At 33.1% G+C, this 20,684-nt stretch overlaps 1 non-coding gene across 1 annotated transcript; it reads left to right on the plus strand.

Moving 5' to 3' along the window:
* The first annotated feature begins 450 nt into the window (after nucleotides 1-450).
* Nucleotides 451-557, plus strand: LOC141709286 (small nucleolar RNA R71). Its single transcript, XR_012569872.1, has one exon. It is a non-coding gene; the product is annotated as a small nucleolar RNA R71 (small nucleolar RNA).
* Nucleotides 558-20,684: the final 20,127 nt, after the last annotated feature.

The following is a 20,684-nucleotide window of genomic DNA, read 5'->3' on the forward strand; positions in this document are numbered from 1 at the left end:
GCATTGCTCCAGCTGAAATTAGGATGATTGCGGTTGTTGGGATGATAAGTGGCTGGCACAGGTTGCTGCAATCGTTGAAAGTTGCTCATGAACTGAGCCGATTCACTAGAAATAGCACAATAATCAGTCTCATGGGCACCAGCACAAAGCTCAGAGACACTAGTGATTTGATTAACTCTATAATTGGCCAAAGTGTCCACCTTCATCGTCAAAGCCTTAAGTTAGGAAGCTATAGCAGTTGCTACATCCAACTCCAGAATTCCTGCTACTTTTTCCTGAGCTAGTCTCTGAGAAGGATTCTGGTATTCATTAGCAGCCATCAGTTCAATCAATTCATAAGATTTATTGTAGCTTTTAGCCCACAAGGCTCCTCCTGATGTTGCATCGAGCATGGGTCTAGAAGTAGCACCCAATCCATTATAGAAATAGTTTATAATCATCCAGTCAGGCATGCCATGGTGTGGGCACTTCCTTAGCATCTCCTTATATCGATCCCAAGCCTCACACAAAGATTCACCAGTTTGCTGAGCAAACTGAGTAAGAGCATTCCTGATTGCAGTAGTATTCGCCATAGGGAAGAATTTAGTGAGAAACTTTTGAGCAAGATCCTCCCATGTGGTGATAGACCCTGATGGTAGAGAATGTAACAAACACTTTGCTTTATCCCTTAGAGAGAATGGGAAGAGTCACAACTTGATAGCATCTTCAGTCACACCATTGAACTTGAAATGTCGCAGATCTCGATGAAATCCCTGATGTGCATGTTGGGGTCTTCAGTAGGAGAACCCCCAAACTAAACTGAGTTCTGTATCACCTAAATCGTGCTTGACTTGATCTTAAAAGCATTAGCCGAGATGGATGGCCTAATGATGCTTGACTGAATATCATTGATCTTAGGCTGAGAATAGTCCATTAAAGCCTTAGGAAATTCTGCTTGATCTCCCATCACTACTAAAACCGGTTCCTCGATTTTCTCTTCTTCTTCAACCTTCTCTTCGTCCTCAAAAACTTCCCTTCGAACCACTACAACTTCTTCCTCGGCTTTATCCAGAGTTCTCTAACGAGACCGCGAACGCATATGTATACATGCTCGCTAAAGTACCTGGAATAAGACAAGAAAACAGATAAGTAACAATGTCCGAGTCAATAAACTTTAATGATCACTAATGACAAACACATAAACAAAAAATTAACACTGCAGTCCCCGGCAACGGCGCCAAAAACTTGGTAGTCGCCAAACACGCGCTAATAATACACGCAAGTATATGCGTTCGCAAGTAATATAGAATTATTTCTAGTTCATTCCCACAAAGACTGACTTTGGTTAACTAATTAATTTATGCACTTATGCACCGATGATATGGTTATTTTTCAATGCTAAGACGAATAATAATTTGGGTTTTTGATTATAACTAAGAATTAAACTAACAATTATAACTAAGAAAATAAGAATGGTTGAATTAATATATATGACAAATATGTGATTTTAACTTCATTAAGTACTTCATTTAATAGCCTTTTTGTTCTTAACCTTAGCATGTAATGATGACGACACTAATCAGATAACACGAAACTGATAAACACTAACTTTTATTGTACGAATACCATACTACCAGACATCCACAAAATAGATAGAAGCTGAATAGACACCAATTATATTGAGACTCTATATGTCTATAGAATTTGAGAACATAACAGTTTAATGCACAAGTTATCTATCGTGATTATATAGGGCAAGTAAGATAGTTAAAATTACCTACGAATCATGCATAATAATAACACATGAACCTATGCTAGCATGACAAGTTCTAAATCCTTAAATTCACTTTCGCTTCATTAAGAATTAACACACTATCTTATAAGTTCGCAACGCTTATAAGACGAATAAGCACAACCAAAACTAGGTTATCATACAATCACCACACACTAAGGTATCGAAACAAATTAACTAAAAAAATCCATAAATAAATCCGCTAGAACCCCACGATAATGATTAGCCCATAATCAGACTCATCATCAATGTGGGTTCCGATGAAAGCATGGTATAATAAACGTAGCTTTTATAACGCCTATAAATATTTGATATGATTGTAATATGATATTCTGTTTTGTGCTATATAATTTTTGTGTATTAGATGTTAAAAATTATGTAAATTCAATATGTTCATATATATTCTTCATTTTATGGCATTGCGAATATCATTAGATTATTTATAAGTGTAAAATTAAATGAACGTAAGCTAATTTCATTACGCAAGTAAATAATATTTAAGCTGTCGTAGTTGCGATTAAGCGATAGATTATTATTCGGCTTAGAATCAAATTATTTGCATTTTCTTCTGTGGATTAGAATATTTATTATGGTTTGTTTAATAGAGTATTAACCTTGGAAAAATTCTTTAAAAATATATTCTTGTTCAAAATTTTTGAAAACACTTTTATAAAACTTCTAAAATTTCATAGTATTTATGGTATTAATTTTGTGATTTATGAAGCTATATTTTATTTACTAAAATTCATTCTTTTAAATCATACTTTTATTAATTAATAGATTACTAGTATACCCTTGCATGAATTTTGGGTTATAAAGGAGTCCAAGGCTAAGACCGTCAATTCCAACCCCACTAACATGCAAATTTACCCCTTTAACCTTGCATGCATTTTTATTACAACTAGGAAGAAGGGCATTCATGTACATTCCTCATCACACTATCTCTTTAATCAAATTAAAGAGACAAAAACCAAGTGAGTGCCTCATTTTCATCACACACACCCACTCAAACTCCCTCTCCTCTCCTCTCCTCTCTCCCTCTCAGCCGAACTCCCTCCCCACCTCCATTCTTGCAATTTTCTTCAATTTTTCTTCATCTTCTTTCCCTTCTCAAGTTAGTCAAGCCAACATCTTCATCATTTAGTGGAGTAGCATCATTTTAAGGTGATTTTTGTGTGTGCATGTTGTTAAAGCCGAGGTTGAGGCCTTAGTTCTTATGAACTCAAGGTTGGAACCATGGTGGCTTATAGAAGTGAGCAAGATATGGTCTTGGAGAGGTGTTAATCTTCTATTTTTTCCAAGTCATAATCTTGTTCATAAACATTTGGAAATGATTTCTTAAGAGCCGAATGTTTAGAGTGTTGATCTTGGATAGTTCTTATAAAGAATGATCATGCATGTTGATTTTGAAAATATTGTTCTTTAAAAATGTTATTTTATTAAGTTTAAACTCTTGCATGCTATTTTTCCTTCAAGATACCTTAAGTTTAGTACTTTCATGTCAATTTTCACACTTGCATGTTGGATATAGTGCTTGCATGTCGATTTACAAGTGATTTTCAAAATAGAAACCATTCTTGTTAATTTTATGTTTTGGTACTTGAGTTGTGTAAGATGCATGTTGTGGTTTTTGATTATAAAATTCTAGATGAAGTACTCCTTGATGATAAGTGATTATATTTAGTAGATATCAAGTGATTATTTTGGATATATAGTTCAAATTTTTGCTTAAAACTCGAGAACATGATATTGCTAATACAGTTATTCTTTTGACCTTGTGATACTTGATTTTTGTGAGTTGCATGCCATGTTTCTTTTGATAAAATGCTAGTTTAGAATGTATATGATGATAGAAGCTTAAGGTCAGTAGGTGTCATGATGTTATCATGCATGTTTACTTCAATTTTTTGCTTTTAAATGCTAAGTGATGGCTTGTCTTGTGATGTGTTACTTTGCTTGTCCTTATAATTGATTGCATGCTAAAAATGTTGTAAATGAACCTTATATGTTGTTAGTAAGTAGGTATTAGTGTATGTTAGGACTTGCTTTGGTTAGTTGTTGTTTGGTTTTGGTGTAATGAAGGGAGTTAAAGTGGAAGGAGTTGCATTGGTTATAATTGGACAAATTTTTGTACTAGAAGTTTGGGTCATTTTAGGTGAGTTTTAGCAAGGCCTTGGTAGGCCTGAGTTCAAGAGAGTTGGGACTTGGTTCATACTTGAGTCCAGTATCTTTAAATTGCATAAAAACTTGCATTTGGTTAGGCACACACACACAAACTCGAGAGCAACTAAGAACAAGACAGATTTGCGAAAGCTTGACTTTTGGTTGATTATTATCATGTCATAGGTTAGGCCTTCGCGGGGACTTGGTCTAAATAGATAGAATGAAGTCTTAGGAAGCTTAAAAAGTCATTAAAACCAGTAATTGAACTAGATAAATGAGTTTTAAGTTGGTAAAAACAAGGCAGTTTGGAAATCAGGGAAAACAGTTTTGTGTCAACTTCCACTCGAGGCCTACGGAGGCCTGAGTGAGACTTTGAGTCATTCCAACTTTGAGAGTCATTTTAGAGTCTTAATAACCCTTGAGAGTTGGTGTAATATCCGAGACATAGCATGTAATTATATTTATCAATAAATAATTATTATGTGATTATTTATGTGACTTTTGGTGAATTATCTGATGAATGGTGTTGATATTTGGATGTTTATATATGATAAAATGTGAGTATGTTAATTTTATTATGTCCAGAATAAAATATGGATGATTGTGATATTTTTCTGGTCATTTTTGGATCGTTATATGATTTTATAATGATTTACAGATTTAATAATTATTTTCTGAATAATTATAAAACTATTTTATAAAGACAGAATTTTCCAACTTCAACCGTTTTTACATTTTACAACCCGAAACTCTTCGGAAAAGTCCTTTCTAACCTAACCTGATAATTCCGGACATTTTCCGTATTTTGACTTTTTGATCCGGATTACGGTTTGACCTGTACGCGTCTCGGCGCAAAATTTCCGATATGATAATCATTTCGATAAATCAACAAAACCCGTATTCTCAAAAGACGGGATAATATTACATTATTTTCGTATAAAGTGTTTTATAAAAGCCTGGTTTGGATAATTATCTAATACGAGTATCAAATCGGATCATTTTTGTAGTTACTTAGCGGCTAAGTAACTAATTTATCGATCCAATACGATCCAAAACGAACCAATATTCCAGAAATATAAATAGCCTTTTTCTTATTTCGTTTTATTCTTATAATCATAATAAATCAGTAAAAATATATAATTTACAGAGAAAAACCCAAAAAACGTTGCGTTCTTGAAAATCAAACCCTCGAACGAAGGCGTTATCGAACTCCGATTTTAATTCTAAACGTATCGAGACCTATCTTTTGACGATTCAACTTATGTGCTACATGAATTATGTGACTATGTGTTATATGAATAATATGATTACATGTCTTATGTGTACGTGTTATGTGAATTATGAGTCAACGTGTCTTTTAAATGTTATCTGATTAGAATATGATTCTTATATGTTATTATCGGATAAGTAGACGATAAGAATAAGCGTAGAGTAGACAATTATACGTTGTCGGTTAATTGGAATAGGATTCTCTTATGATAGATACACCTAGCTCACGGCATTCAAACCCAGGCAGTGATAGTGAAAGTAAAGGCTGATTAAATGTTGTAATGAAACGAGTGGATTTAGAATAGAGATACACCTGAAATGGTGATTAACAGGAAAGGTCAAGTGGCCTGTCAATGGAAATACAAATACATTAGGACTGAGTGATATGAAAAATAGTTAAAGATTAGAGTATTATCAATTGATGCAAGTATTCCTAAACTTTCTTCTAAGATACTGCAAATATTTCTTCATTCCTATTCTAAGTTCAGAATAGTTAAATATTTTTATATTTCACTGCAATTACTCTTATTTATGCAAGTATCTTTTTTATCTTGTTCCTTGATTATCGATTGATCTCTTGAGCAAATACCCATTCTTTCGGGTTATTTGCGAACCCTGAATTGGGATGTTTTGAAATCAAAATGATTTGACATCAAAATACTCCACGGACTGGATGGTTACGATGAGGGCCAGGAATGAGCTGGACCCTAAGGGCCAGAGATGGCTGGTCGCTTGATTATTAGGCCATAGTTGCCTGGGTACCCCATATATTGGTGGGTCTATGCAGTTGGGTATAGATCCGCACTATATCCTGACTGATCAGTAGGTTATAGTGCATATGTTGGTTTCTAGTGTCCAGTCTAATTTATCGTTGATCACCATTAATGGAATTCCTTCTTGAATAGTTTATCATTACAAAATCAAACAAAGATTTGATTCAAAGAGATGAATCATTGAAATGTTCACTGTTCCTTTACAGAGAAATGTGATTTATGATTAAAGGCCAATAAGGGCCGATGTTTTATTCGCTCAACTATTTTATATAAATAAAAGTGTTTTGATATCCTTTAAAGATTGTTTCCAAAAGTTTCTTTGATCTGATACCTGAAAACCATATATGATACCTGCTGGGAATTTTTGGCTCACTCTTGCTTTGTGAACTCTTATTTCTTTCAGTATCAAATGAGGACAAGAGTGAATAACTTTTAAGAGACAGCAAAAGTGGAGAGATTCCAGCTTAAGGAATTTGGAGGTGTCAGAGTGAATAATACGAGGAAGTTAGTAAAGAGGTAATGAAATTGTATTTAGTTATTGTAATTTTAGAAGGTTAGATTCTTGTTTCATACCATAACCTGTAAGCGATCCGAAATAATGAGAGGTTATCTGTATATTTGTTTTAATATACAAGATTGTATTGTTTAAAGTTATTTAGTGACACCCAATCCTGACCCCGGATTTTGGGATGTTACAGTTGGCATCAGAGCCATAGGTTATTGGTCCCTGAAATAAGAATAGGTAGAAGTAAGATAGGATTGACATGTCATATAATATAAGGAAGACCCTAAGTATACTCATCTTGAGTTCGAAGTTGAGTGTGAGTTAAGTTTAGCATATCCGATATGGATTAGTAAGATAGGATATTGTTAAGATGAGTGGAAGGTGAATATATTAACACTATAGATATATTGAGTTCCTAGATCCTATAGTTTCGGAGAGTCGACAGCTCGACAGAGATTGGGTAAATTACCCTGCTTTTCATACGGTTTTAAAGGAAAATGCGATTGATTTCTGTGAGAATTTTGTATAAAGAAAAATAGAAAAGGTTTAGTATGATCCAACTTAGAATTATGTAGTAGGACAATCTTCAGAATGGAGGTAACGAGTTGATTGAAGCTGACGAAGAGCCAACGTCACAAGTTGAAAGGCACTATTATGGCGAAAAGCTTCTTATCACTTTTTGGGCGCTGCACAAGGAATGACATATACCATATTAGATATACTCAAGAATGGAAGAAATACGACCCTAACTACGGACAAAATATCGAATGGTATCAATTGACTATAACTATGGCATTAAGGTCGATGGTGGTAACATCAAAAACAATACTAGATGTAGGCATTGTGGATAGAGTTACGAATAAAATAGTATGCAATGGTAAATAAAGTTTCATCGACTAATAAATGCCAACAGAATTCAAGGAGAAATAGAATATATATTAAGGTAAATGGACCCTTATGTGTTCGTTTCTTAAATTAGGTACTTCATTAGCGAATTATGAGAATAACAAACAACTTATATAGTAATGACGACCATGTGTGCGATTTTCAAAATCTTAAAACAAGTTTTTGAAAAAGGTTTTCTTAACAGAATTTCTAAAAGATCTTTACACGAAATGAGTTTTGAAATTTTGGTTGTCAAATTACTACTTGATTTTTTGTTTTTATAAGTATTAGATTACCCGGAAGAATATTTGATTGAACTCAGTATTGCTAGTTCAGAGGGCCATGTAGAGCCGCTAATACGGAGAAGTTTAAAATTTTTTCGAAAAAAGAGTGCAAACCTTGTTTAATAGTATCAACAATCGAATCAACATACGGAAACATTATATATCTAATTTATAGAATTATTAAAGTTTAAAATGGGTTCGATGATCCAAAAAAAAGCTCGCGGATGATTGAAGAAAATGGAGGAATCTTCCAGACGATTGAAGAAGAATAATATTTCTATCGACGGAGTCGAGGCATTGCAGGATCAATGGTTACGCTACGCGACATGGAGGAAATTAAAAATTATGATTATAAATTCCGTAAGAACGCGATTATGGTCAAACTACTAAAGTATCAAACATGGAAGCATGACGCTAAAAATACAAAACCTACATGGCAGGGATGAAGCATGAAGTTAAGACGGAAAATTCAACGAAAAGACAATAATGCTCAGATTGTTAAAACATTAAAGGTATTTCTAGAAGATATTCCGAATATATCATCTGACATGGATCTGGAATATGTTACTCGAACGAGCCCTGAAAGTATGCATAAGCGAAACGTAGATGGCGACCAACGGTGTCATTCTTTTCCACAACTGCGTATACTCTTCTTGATTCTTGAATAAGTGTGAGCTTCTCTCAGTGATTAATATATGAGACAAGAAGGAAAGAAAATTTATTGTATCCCTTTCGAATTATTTCCCTTCTTAGAATATTGCTTTCTGATCGAGACTAGCAGTGTTATGATGTGACGCTTTATCAAAATGATAAAGAGTCGGGGGGGACGCCACCTAATCATGTGATGTACGCCATATAATATGAAAGACTGGCCATCTTGAGTACAAATATGGTTGTCTCATTCATATCTAAAATCATCATTCATTCTTTCCTCTTCAATTGTGACTTATTGATTAATGGATCCTTCCGATTATTTCCTAGTACTCTTATTCTTTATAAAAGAGTTTTTCAATCAGAATCATATACACAAATTCTCTTCTTATGTAAAGTTTACTCTTTGAGCGTTCTAAAGGAAGTGAAATAACCTCTTGTAGCAGATGGAATTACTTGTTGAGTATAAAGATGATTGCAAGCCAATAAATGGCGATCATTGTCGTGCAAAGAAGAATCATTATGCCAATAACGTGGTTATTTTGAAGACATCAAATCAGAAGCGGAAATCTATATACGTGATATGTTTCAAGTCTGAGATTTTGGGCATGAATTGAAGTAGTTAGCAAACCGTATAAGGTAAATTAACTATTGAAATAAGAAAGTAAAATTGCGTACATCAGACGAGGCAAATGATTGACGGGACAACAGAAGTAGATGAAGAAATTCTTAATAATAATCCGATAGCCAATTAATAGATTGTGAAGATGAAGCGTACCTCAATAATGTGGAAGATACTTATCAGGAAGATTCAAGATCGAAGAAATTCTAGTTACAAATAAATTTTGAGCGTGTTCTTCAAGGAATTGTTAGGATGTTCAACTCAAGTAAGTGAGTTATGGTAAATTTGACGCTCATAGCTGAGCCAGCGATGAAGGTTCCGTATAGAAAGACATAAGTGGAAATGAAAAATGGTGATCCAATTGCGAAATTTCTTAAGAAGTAACGCTTTGAAACTAAATTAATTCTCTCATATTATGATAATATTGGTTGAGACCATATGTTGATAATCCGAAGTTAGACAAGTTAATTAATGAGAAGAAGCATATATTCTCAAGAGTAGATGATTTGTTTGATCGGTTGAAAGATGTAGTATAGGTTTTTAAAAGTATCCATATACAAGTATGAGCCATGGAAAATAAGATTAAAAGATTTCTTTAAAATGGATTTATGAACAGGTATAAGTGATATGAATTGTTAATTAGAGAGCTTAATGATGGACTAGTTTAATCCTGGAATAAAAATTTTAAGAAACAACAGAATAATTTTATATTCATTAGTGGAGTTCCAAGATATTTTGAAGGAATAAATGAAAGGTATGGTTATGTCCCTAGTTTGATAAAAAGATGTATGTTATGTTAGTTAGTAGTCTAGGTAGATATCAGTATAAAATGTTCTGAAGTATGGTGAAATGATGAATTAATGGTGGTGGATTGATTTGGTTGATATGGTTGATTGGTTGATTGTTGGTGTCGGCTTGAGTCCGACTGGTAATCTATAATATAGAGGAGAAGCTGCCCAAATTTTTAGAAATACCCTACTTTTAAAGGCAAAAGTACTTTCGTGTGTTATTAATATTCTTGTTGATACTCCAGATGATTGCGATCTCGGTTCTTGAAAGAAGTGGTTGTAGCCAAACTGACTTTATATAATTGGTCTCTGATTTCATTTAGCTAGTCATCACTTGGTTCGATTGATCAATTAAAAGAGTTAATTGGTTAATTTTTCCAACTTATGGTCAGTTAGATGGAAATCGATTCCAATTAGATTAAGTCAAATATTGATGTGATTTTCAGATCTGAAGTCAAAGCAATGAGAAATTTGGAGGAAGTAAGGACACCAATAGAATTCAGAAGTTTAGCGTAGCACAATGTTACTGAAAGTGTGCGAGGCTTTAATTGGACAAATATGCCTTTGAAATAGATAAGAGAATTAAAACATTATTTGCACATGCGAGTGAGAAGAATGTTTTCCAGAACTCAAGGGTCAAGATAAGAACTAAGAGAAGGAAGGAAGAGAATGAAGAAGAGAGATTGAATAAAGAAAAAATTAGAAACTACGCCAATATGGATGTTGTTAGACGATTAAAGAAATTTTATCATCTGCAATAAAGTTTTATCAAAAGATTTGGACGTATATCAATATAGAATGACAATGTAACAAGAATTATTCCAAAATACCGGAGAACTCGCGAATACAAGTATTTAATGTATGATATAAGCTGACAATGTTAACATGTGAACTAAAGAGGGAGATATCCTGATTATGCAGGAAAGACGATGTATAGCGGGCATAGACCTCAATAATTTAAAACATATCTTCAATGCGAATAAGCCATAGATGTGACAGAGAATAGTTGTAGTGGATTAAAAATGGAAGTTGTGCGATTAGTGATTGTGTAAGTAAGGTTAAGGAAGTAGCTGACAATGGGTTTTGATATTTCGGTCGACAAGAATTCAAGTAATCATAGAAAGCTTTTATTCCAGTATTAGCCACAAAATGGCTTATCTAATAATAACTAAATCAGTACAATTAGAAAGAATGAATTGCTTATGTTAAGAAGAGACAATGAGTCATGAGAATTGAGAACTTGACTACAAAGGAAAGTGGAATCAAAAGGATGATAAAGAAATTTTATAAGATTGTCCAAGATATAAGAAAGTTATGAACGTCAAGGTGTTAGAGCTAATGTAAGGAATGGAGTAAAATGCCTATAATTGGAGATAGGAAATTCATTCTAAGACTATGATTAGATATGGAAATTTAAGTGAAGGTATTGATTGACATGACATAAGAATGGAAATTGAAGGATATATAAGTAAATGAAGAATTAAAGCCAGCATCAGAGGGTGAACCTATTACCGTAACCTTTTCAAAAATGAGTATAGCTCGTTAAGGGGCGATATAGAGAATCACTTGAAAACCAGAGTTGAAGCAAACGTTATTTAAATTACTCGGGATAGGTTAAATAAAGCTAACCATTCTTTTATTAACGAATACTTTACCTAAGGAATAAGTTGATTCTGCTAGAAGTAGATGGTGGTGCGCCATCAGATTCAAGTATGGATTGGAATTGATTGATATTATTACTTAATCTAATATTTTTGGACGGAAGCAAAGTGAAGAATTTGATGAAACATTTGTAAATTGAGATAGGGAATGCATCCCAGGAATACGATTAAGTACGGAGGGATAAAATAAATATCTAGTGACTAGACATGAAGAGAAATGGGGGAAAGCATCAATTGAATCACTATTGATAGGTTATCCCAAACCTAGTCATTCTCTTTTATTAATGAACAACTTGTCCAATAAGTGGGTTAGTTGCTGCTTGAAGAAATGGTGGTACGTCATCAGATCCAGGAACTGATTGTAAATGATCAATACTATTTGATTGAAAATTTGACATAAATATTTAGAATATGGTGAATTATGTCAAACCAGAATAGTATATACCACTCCTAGATAAACGAACATTAAGTAAGTAGAACTAAAAGAGAAGAATTTGGCTAAACATCGTTGACTCAAGGGATTTAAGTTACCCCAAGAATATGATACAAAACCTAGATGACAAAGAAGACTTTCTAATAATATGAAATAAAGAAAAGAATAGACGTTATATATAACTAGACGTCAAGGGAGAGCATTGCAGTTAGTTTCGTATGAGAACTCCTTGGAACCAAAATAAATGATAATATGGGTTAAAATATATGGGTGATGCCTCTAGGTTAGTAAATTTTCTTTACTCGATTGTGATTCAAGGAAATTAAGGTATGATGATAAATTTGTGCGTCAATCATATCCAGACGATATTTTCTCGTTGATTCTTAATTCTGAAGTAATTTTGAGAAGGTTAGAAATCAAATACGCCAGGATTTCCGTATATCATTCGCAGATGGACACGAAGATTAAGGGAACGATTAAAGAGCCTCGAATGCGATTGGAAGCGATTACGAACTAAGTTAATTGAACAAAGAAACACGTAGGAATGAGGATCAACAACCAGTAACTATTGGAAACGTTCACGAGCACGAATTACTAGAATCAGAAAGAAAAGGAAATTAATATGCGTTATGCCGGTCCTTTTAGAACTGTAAAATAGACAGAATATGTATAAGTGAGCTGGCTCCGTTATATATAAAATGGAGACCTGAGTCAGGTTGTATGAGCAACTTATATAATATGATGTCAGCAAGAGGCTGTTGAGTAATGATTGTTATGGTGAGTTAAAGTTTATGGAAAAGTTTTAGGGTAGAGAAGTCAACCTGAAAAATTGTAAGTGAGATACTTGAAAAGTATCAGTATTTATTCCTTAGCGTGATTCTGATGACAGAATCCTTTAAGGGGGAAGGATGTAATATCCGGGACATAGCGTGTAATTATTTTTATCAATAAAAAAATATTATGTGATTATTTATGTGATTTTTGGTGAATTATCTGATGAATGGTGTTGATATTTGGATGTTTATATATGATAAAATGTGAGTATGTTAATTTTATTATGTCCAGAATAAAATATTGATGATTGTGATATTTTTCTGGTAATTTTTGGATCATTATATGATTTTATGATGATTTACAGATTTAATAATTATTTTCAGAATAATTATAAAACTATTTTATAAAGCCGGGTATTGTCCAACTTCAACCGTTTTTATGTTTTACAACCCGAAACTCTTCGGAAAACTCCTTCCTAACCTAGTCTGATAATTCCGGACATTTTCCGTATTTTGACTTTTTCGATCCGGATTACGGTTTAACCCGTACGCGCCCGGCGCAAAATTTTCGATACGATAATCATTTTGATAAATCAACAAAACCCGTATTCTCAAAAGACGGGATAATATTATATTATTTTCGTATAAAGTGTTTTATAAAAAGCCCGATTTGGATAATTACCCAATACGGGTATTAATTCAGATCGTTTTTGCAGTTACTTAGCGGCTAAGTAACTAATTTATCGATCCAATACGATCCAAAATGAACCAATATTCCATAAATATAAATAGCCTTTTTCTTATTTCGTTTTATTCGTATAATCATAATCAATCAGTAAAAATATAGAATTTACAGAGAAAAACCCTAAAACGTTGCGTTCTTGAAAATCAAACCCTCCAACGAAGGCGTTATCGAACTCCGATTCAGGCATGCCATATATCAAATCGAAGCTCCCGAAAAGTATTTTCTGAATCAATCAACCATTTTAGTGCAGAAATCAAGGTGATTTTCTTATTTATTTATTTTAATTCAAATTATTTGATAATTAAAATAGGAATTTTTGTTCGTGATGTTGTTGGTATGATTTGATGGCTTAATCTTGTAGATAATTTCTTCCTCGTCATTTTGGTATATTATATGACAAATTTGGAGTTCAATAACATGTTCAAATTGATGTTTGATTCTCGGATTTTAGAATTAGGGTTTATAGCTTTAAATGTTCTTAATTAAATTTGGGGCTTTTTGATTCAAGGGTTATTGAATGAATTTAATGATTGAAATAGTTTCCTGATGTGCTTTAGAATCGATTCATATATTCATTGATATCAAACGATTGCTAGAACTATAGAATCGAGTTCATGGGTTTATATAATTTTCGATTTGATTTTTTGTAGGTGTTCCTGAATTGTTAGTTAATATAATTGATTGGGTTACATTCGTGTGAATTCTGGCTTTAATTTCGGATATATCATGTTAATTTTGGTTATGTTTTGTGTAAAATTGACAGTTGGCCGGACTTATCGCTGATGAGCTTCGTTTTTTGGCCGGAGATCACGACCTCGGTGTCGTTCTGATCTTCTAGGGCTTGAACTAAATTTTGGGTTGATAATAGAAAGTTTTGGTATCGAAAACAAAGTGTTTTAGTTTGATTTTGAAATCATCGGAAATAGGGAGGTCGGCCGGAATCCCAACCGGAATCTGGAAAATTCCAGAAACCTGCGAGAAACCGGCCACCTTCTCCAATTTTCCGACGGTACACCCCCCAGCAACCACCGCTTGATTCCCCAGAACACTGACCTGATTTCAGAAAGTGTTTCTGGCTTTCATTTTTTAAATTTTATTCAAAATTCTATTTTTAATTCTAAAAATTCATTTTAATTCCTAAAATAATTTGGTTAATTATTTTAATAATTGACTAATTTATTTTAAACTCCAAAAATTATTTTCTTTTATTATTCTCAAAAATAAAAATTTGATTCAGTTATTTATAATTTATTTTAATTTAATTAATTATTCATGGACTTATTTAATTGATTAATTCATTTAATTAATTAATATTATTTATAAATAGTTAAATTAAATGTAATTATTTATAATTGAGCCAAAAATGATTTAAAAATCATTTTGAGCCTTTAAAATTATAGAAAGGTATTTAAAATTAAATATATATTATTATTAATTGAATTATTCTTATTTTATTCATAATACATCAACTGTTCGTCCGTTTAATACGAAACGAACGCCTCTAGACTCAGAAAAATATTTTTCTTCTATTAAAAATATTTTTGAGAACTAAATTGTTTTGTATCAAAAGGGCGTTTATTTTATGAATCATTCCGAGTCGATTATTGATCAATAAAATACTATTTTTGACCCGATTTCAATTCTAAACATATCGAGACCTATCTTTTGACGATTCAACTTATGTGCTAGATGAATTATGTGACTATGTGTTATATGAATAATATGATTACATGTCTTATGTGTACGTGTTATGTGAATTATGAGTCAACGTGTCTTTTAAACGTTATCTGATCAGAATATGATCCTTATCTGTTATTGTCGGATGGGTAGACAATAAGAATAAGCGTAGAATAGATAATTATATGTTGTCGGTTAATTGGAATAGTATTCTCTTAAGATAGATACACCTAGCTCACGGCATTCAAAGCCAGGCAGTGATAGTGAAAGGAAAGCCTGATTACGTGTAGTAATGAAATGAGTGGATTCAGAATAGAGATGAACCTGAAATGGTGATTGACATGAAAGGTCAAGTGGCCTGTCAATGGAAATACATATACATCAGGACTGAGTGATATGGCAGATAGTTAAAGATCAGAGGGTTATCAATTGAGGCAAGTATCCCTAAACTTTCTTCTAAAATTTTGCAAATATTTCTTCATTCCTATTCTAAGTTTAGAATAGTTAAATGTTTTTATATTTCACTGCAATTACTCTTATTTATGCAAGTACCTTTTTAATCTTGTTCCTTGATTATCAATTGATCTCTTGAGCAAATACCCATTCTTTCGGGTTATTTGCGAACCCTGAATTGGGATGTTTTGAAATCAAAATGATTTGACATAAAAATACTCCACGGACTGGATGGTTACGATGAGGGCCAGGAATGAGCTGGACCCTAAGGGCCAGAGATGGATGATCCCTTGATTATTAAGTCATAGTTTCCTGGGTACCCCATATGTTGATGGGTCTATGCAGTTGGGTATAGATCCGCTCTATATCCTGACTGATTAGCAGGTTATAGTGCATATGTTGGTTTTTAATTTATTGTTGATCGCTATTAACGACATTCTTTCTTGAATAGTTTATGATTACAAAATCAAACAAAGATTTGATTTAAAGAGATGAATCAGTGAAATGTTTATTGTTCCTTTACAGAGAAATGTGATTTATGATTAAAGGCCAATAAGAGTTGATGTTTTATTCGCTCAACTATTTTATATATATAAAAGTGTTTTGATATCCTTTAAAGATTGTTTCGAGAAGTTTCTTTGATCTTGTAACACCCCCAAATCCGGGGTCGGGGATTCGGGTTGTCACGAGTTCCATTTTCCTTATCAATACTTAATCCTAACAGTTAACCAACTACGGAGTACTGTGACCCCACAATACACACACACACACAACACAAGTTATAGTCTCAGAGATGAATACCAAAAATAACACAAGTCATTTTATTCCACCATTATAAACCGTTACACCTTAAAAGGGTTTCTTAATATATTTACATTTGTTTTCCATTATTACAATTCATATAGATACATAAGTCTGGTACATTAGAAGTTGAAAGTCTAGCCTATTGGTAATTTCTACCTCAGCTACAGCGGCATCAACGCTTCCTGAAAACTGTGGAACGTTTCCTAACCGCTTGCGAATTGGAAGCTTGGTCCTGTTCATCTTTTCTATCTGTTGTTGTGTGATGAAAGAAGAAAGCAAGGGTGAGCAACAAGCCCACCGAAATAATATATATAATAATTAACAATGTATGAGCATTCTCATCGTACTCAAGAAAGTCTTGGTTAAGAAGAAATGAACCAAGTTGATATCTTAACGCGACCCAGTCGCAAAATATTCAGTATATACATACATATATACTTTTCACAATCTTTGAAATCCTCTGACATGTATAATATACACAGAGTTCCAGTTTATAACTGTATAAAAATATCGTTGCAAGGTGATCTCATATATCTAACCTTGTCTCAATGTTTTTCTAAAAATCTTTGATATGCATAAGATAATCATTTACTAGATATAAGTTTAAAAGATGAAGTTACAAGATACTCCAATATACTTATATCTTTTCCGAATACTACTTGAACTACCACCGTTCAAGGTATAATCTGTGTCAAAAGTTCATCACATAGATGAGACTACAAGATATGATTTGAATAGATTCAATCCTTGAAATATCATTCAAAAGAAATGAAGTTACGAGATACTTCATTAAGTCCCGATATATATATATATATCCATATATATATATCTCATACATTTCCTGAAAACCTCTGTCATATAAAGTATGAACAGAGTTGTAACATCCAATGAATTTGGAAAGAAAAGAATTTTGGCATAAACCTGATATCTTGCTGATCAGGCAAAGATACCAATAAGTAACCTTTTCTACTAGTAGATGGACGAATTCCCCACTGGTCATCACCCTGGCCGCAATAGGACCTTATGCTGGACTGCCACTCAGCCACTTACGCATTTTATGGACTCCCACTGAGCCACTTACACTTTCATGGACTCCCACTGAGCCCATGTTGCTTATGCCGGCTCAATAGATGGACTTACTTCCCGAACGTTGGGTAAGTAATCAATTCATTTACCAAAGCAGCAACCTCGTTGCGAATATAAAATACACCACAGAGCCGGATCCCTCAGGTTTTGAGCGAATATTTAAATCCCCTTTAAGAGGAAGGTCTTAAATATAAAAATGAGTTTTGGGATCCGCTCTAATTTTAAAAATCATTTTGAAGACTCAAAAATACTTTAAAGAGTGTTTGGAGTAATGCTGATTTAATGAAATAAATCAGTCCAGATATATTAGAAAATATCCGAATATTATTATTTAAATAATATTCCCATAAAGAATAATCTTTATAAAAATAATTGAAGTAGAAGTTGTAAAACTTATACTTGAAATGAATATTAAATAACCAAAGATATTCTTATACAAAAGTAATATCTTTATTTGAATAATCAAAGTGAGTTTGATTATCGACACATTATTCTTTAATAAAATAAAGAATAATAATTAGTAAATAATCGGAGTCATAAGTCCTTGAATGAATATTCGAAATAATATTCATTAATAAAATAAACGGAGTCATAAACCCCCGAATGAATATTCAAAATAATATTCATTAATAAAATAAACGGAGTCATAAGCCCCCGAATGAATATTCAAAATAATATTCATTAATAAAATAAACGGAGTCATAAGCCCTCGAATGAATATTCAAAATAATATCCATTAATAAAATAAACGGAGTCATAAGCCCCCGAATGAATATTCAAAATAATATTCATTAATAAAATAAAGTTATCGAATAAACCTTATTCGATGCATAGTTTTAAAAACTATATCTATATATATATAAATATATATAATATACTCGGGAACATCGACTCCCGGTTTTAGAAAAATGTCCACCTTTGGGTCCCCTATACTAAGGGTATACGTAACTACTGCTTATCTCCAGCATAAGTATTATGCAACTATAAGCATTTGAATCAACAGATATATATCAAGATTACGAAACAGACATGCATATATACCATATCACATGCTCCAATATATCGCAAGATTTGCTAATTAACCATCATGCATATATCACAAGATAATACATATACATATGTATACATCACAACAAAAGTATAACGGGTAAAAAACTTGCCTGAGCAACTAGGGGTTATAAATGGCTTGGGACGAGTCTGGTAACCTATAAACAACATATAAGTTGGAATTAAACCAAGGTCACTTATAAATCTATACTTTAACCAATTTAGACTCTAACGCTCGCTTTGCGCTTAATGATTCTCTTAAGTCGCTCGAGTACCCTCGGCTCCACCATTTTTAATAAATTAACCATTAAGAGTTTTAAGGCGATTCTTTCGTGAGTGCCTTACTAACTGCCTAATACACTTTACATAAATGTTTCATATTCCAATTAGTCCTTTTAGGTCTTTAACCTATGTTTCAAAGTAAGGCGAGGGGTAATGGTTCGTTCGCGAAATGCCGTTACTTAAAACGGTCGTTTCTCCTAAACCGTACATCGGATTGAAACGAACCATATATCAAAACGAAGCTCGTAACATGAACTATCTAATCATGGCAATGGTCAAAACCTAACAGTGAGTTCACGGGTCCTAATGTTAAGAACAAAAACAGTCTAAAATAAATCAGGCATTACGACGACTATGTTTACGCGATTATCCAAATTTATACCACTCCAAATCAACCCACAACAATCCCACAATCAACATCCCAACCAAAATCCATCCATACTTCACCATAAAAGCCCCAACAAATCAATATTATCAATTTATACTATTCTCAAACATGAATTTAAACTATACTAAAGTTCATTAATCAACAATCCAAGAATTACAACTCCATAAACATCACAAAACCAACTAACCTCTACATACATAACAATCAAGCCTCTCATGAACTATAAAAACAAAACTAAACCTAATACTCAAAGTAAATTTAGGGTTTGGAGGGGTTATACCTTCCTTGGAGAGTGGAGAATCAAGTAATTAGCTTGGAATCACCCTTAAAAGTCCTTATCCAAGCTTAATCTAAACAAAAACTCAAGAACAAAAATTTTAGTTCTTGAAAAACACTATTCACCCTCTTCATCCATGATTTTTAGGAAGATATTTAGAATGAATTAGAAGCTCAAACTTATAGGATAGCTATATCTATGCATAAGGAGTCTTAGATAATTACCTTGCTAATTAACAAAGCTTGGAGCTAGGATTTTGACTTTTTCTTTCTTTGAAGAAGAAGAAAGCCGAGAGCGTTTGATGAAGAAAAAAACACTATTGGTTTGATGACATCATTATCCCTAACCTCATTGATTAACTCTTAATTGCTTGCCTAATTACCGCTGATTTGTTGTGCGGTTAGCTTAACTTTCGTTTTCGTTTATCGTTTGAGGGATCATACCCGGGATCTTATTACTTAGGTTTCCTTGACCTTTCTCAATACATTATATTCCTTTTATGATCCTCCCTTATAATCCTTGAATTTAAATCCTTTTTATTCTGTTACCTTATACTCAATTCTTTCTGTATCTGATAGATTTTCGGGAAAAATCAAAGTGTTCAGATTTGGATTCTGACGATCTTTACATACACTTATATACCACGTAGAGTACTAATAATATCCCAGAAGATCAATAAAAGAACCCCTATATAGTGTGGCCTGAAAAGTTTTCTTATTCAGCATAATCAGCAAAACACTATTCATAAGGGTTTCAAAAATTCCAAAAATTGGGGTTATTACAGTCTCCCCTCCTTAAAAGGATTCCGTCCCGGAATCAGATAGAAAATGAGTAGGGATACTTTCTTAGCATTGCACTTTCTAACTCTTATGAAATTTTCCCACATTGTGGTTCTACCATCAAACTCTGACTAGTTTGATAACTCTTCTCCTAAGCATTTGTCCATTTTTGATCTATAACCCTTCCTGGTTGCTCCACGTAGGTTACGTCTGGTTGCATGTCTATGCGCTCATATGCCCCTATTTGTCTGGCATCCGAATTACACTTCCTTAACATTGATATGTGAAACACGTTATGAACTTACTACATGTTCGGGGGTAGGACTAGCTCATATGCTAACTTCCCAATACGTCTTAATACCTCAAAGGGTCCAACAATTCGTAGGCTTAGCTTTCCTTTCTTTTTGAACCTCATCAATCCTTTCCAAGGGATACCTTTAACATTACTAGGTCCCCTATTTCCTATTTTTTGTCCTTTCGTGTCAAATCAACATATTTTTCATGTCCATCTTGGGCTACTACCAGCCGTCCTCTGATTAGATCTATCATATCCTTGGTCCTTTGGACC

This window comes from Apium graveolens, chromosome 2 (genome assembly GCF_009905375.1).
Source record: "Apium graveolens cultivar Ventura chromosome 2, ASM990537v1, whole genome shotgun sequence".
Taxonomy (NCBI): Eukaryota; Viridiplantae; Streptophyta; class Magnoliopsida; order Apiales; family Apiaceae; genus Apium; species Apium graveolens.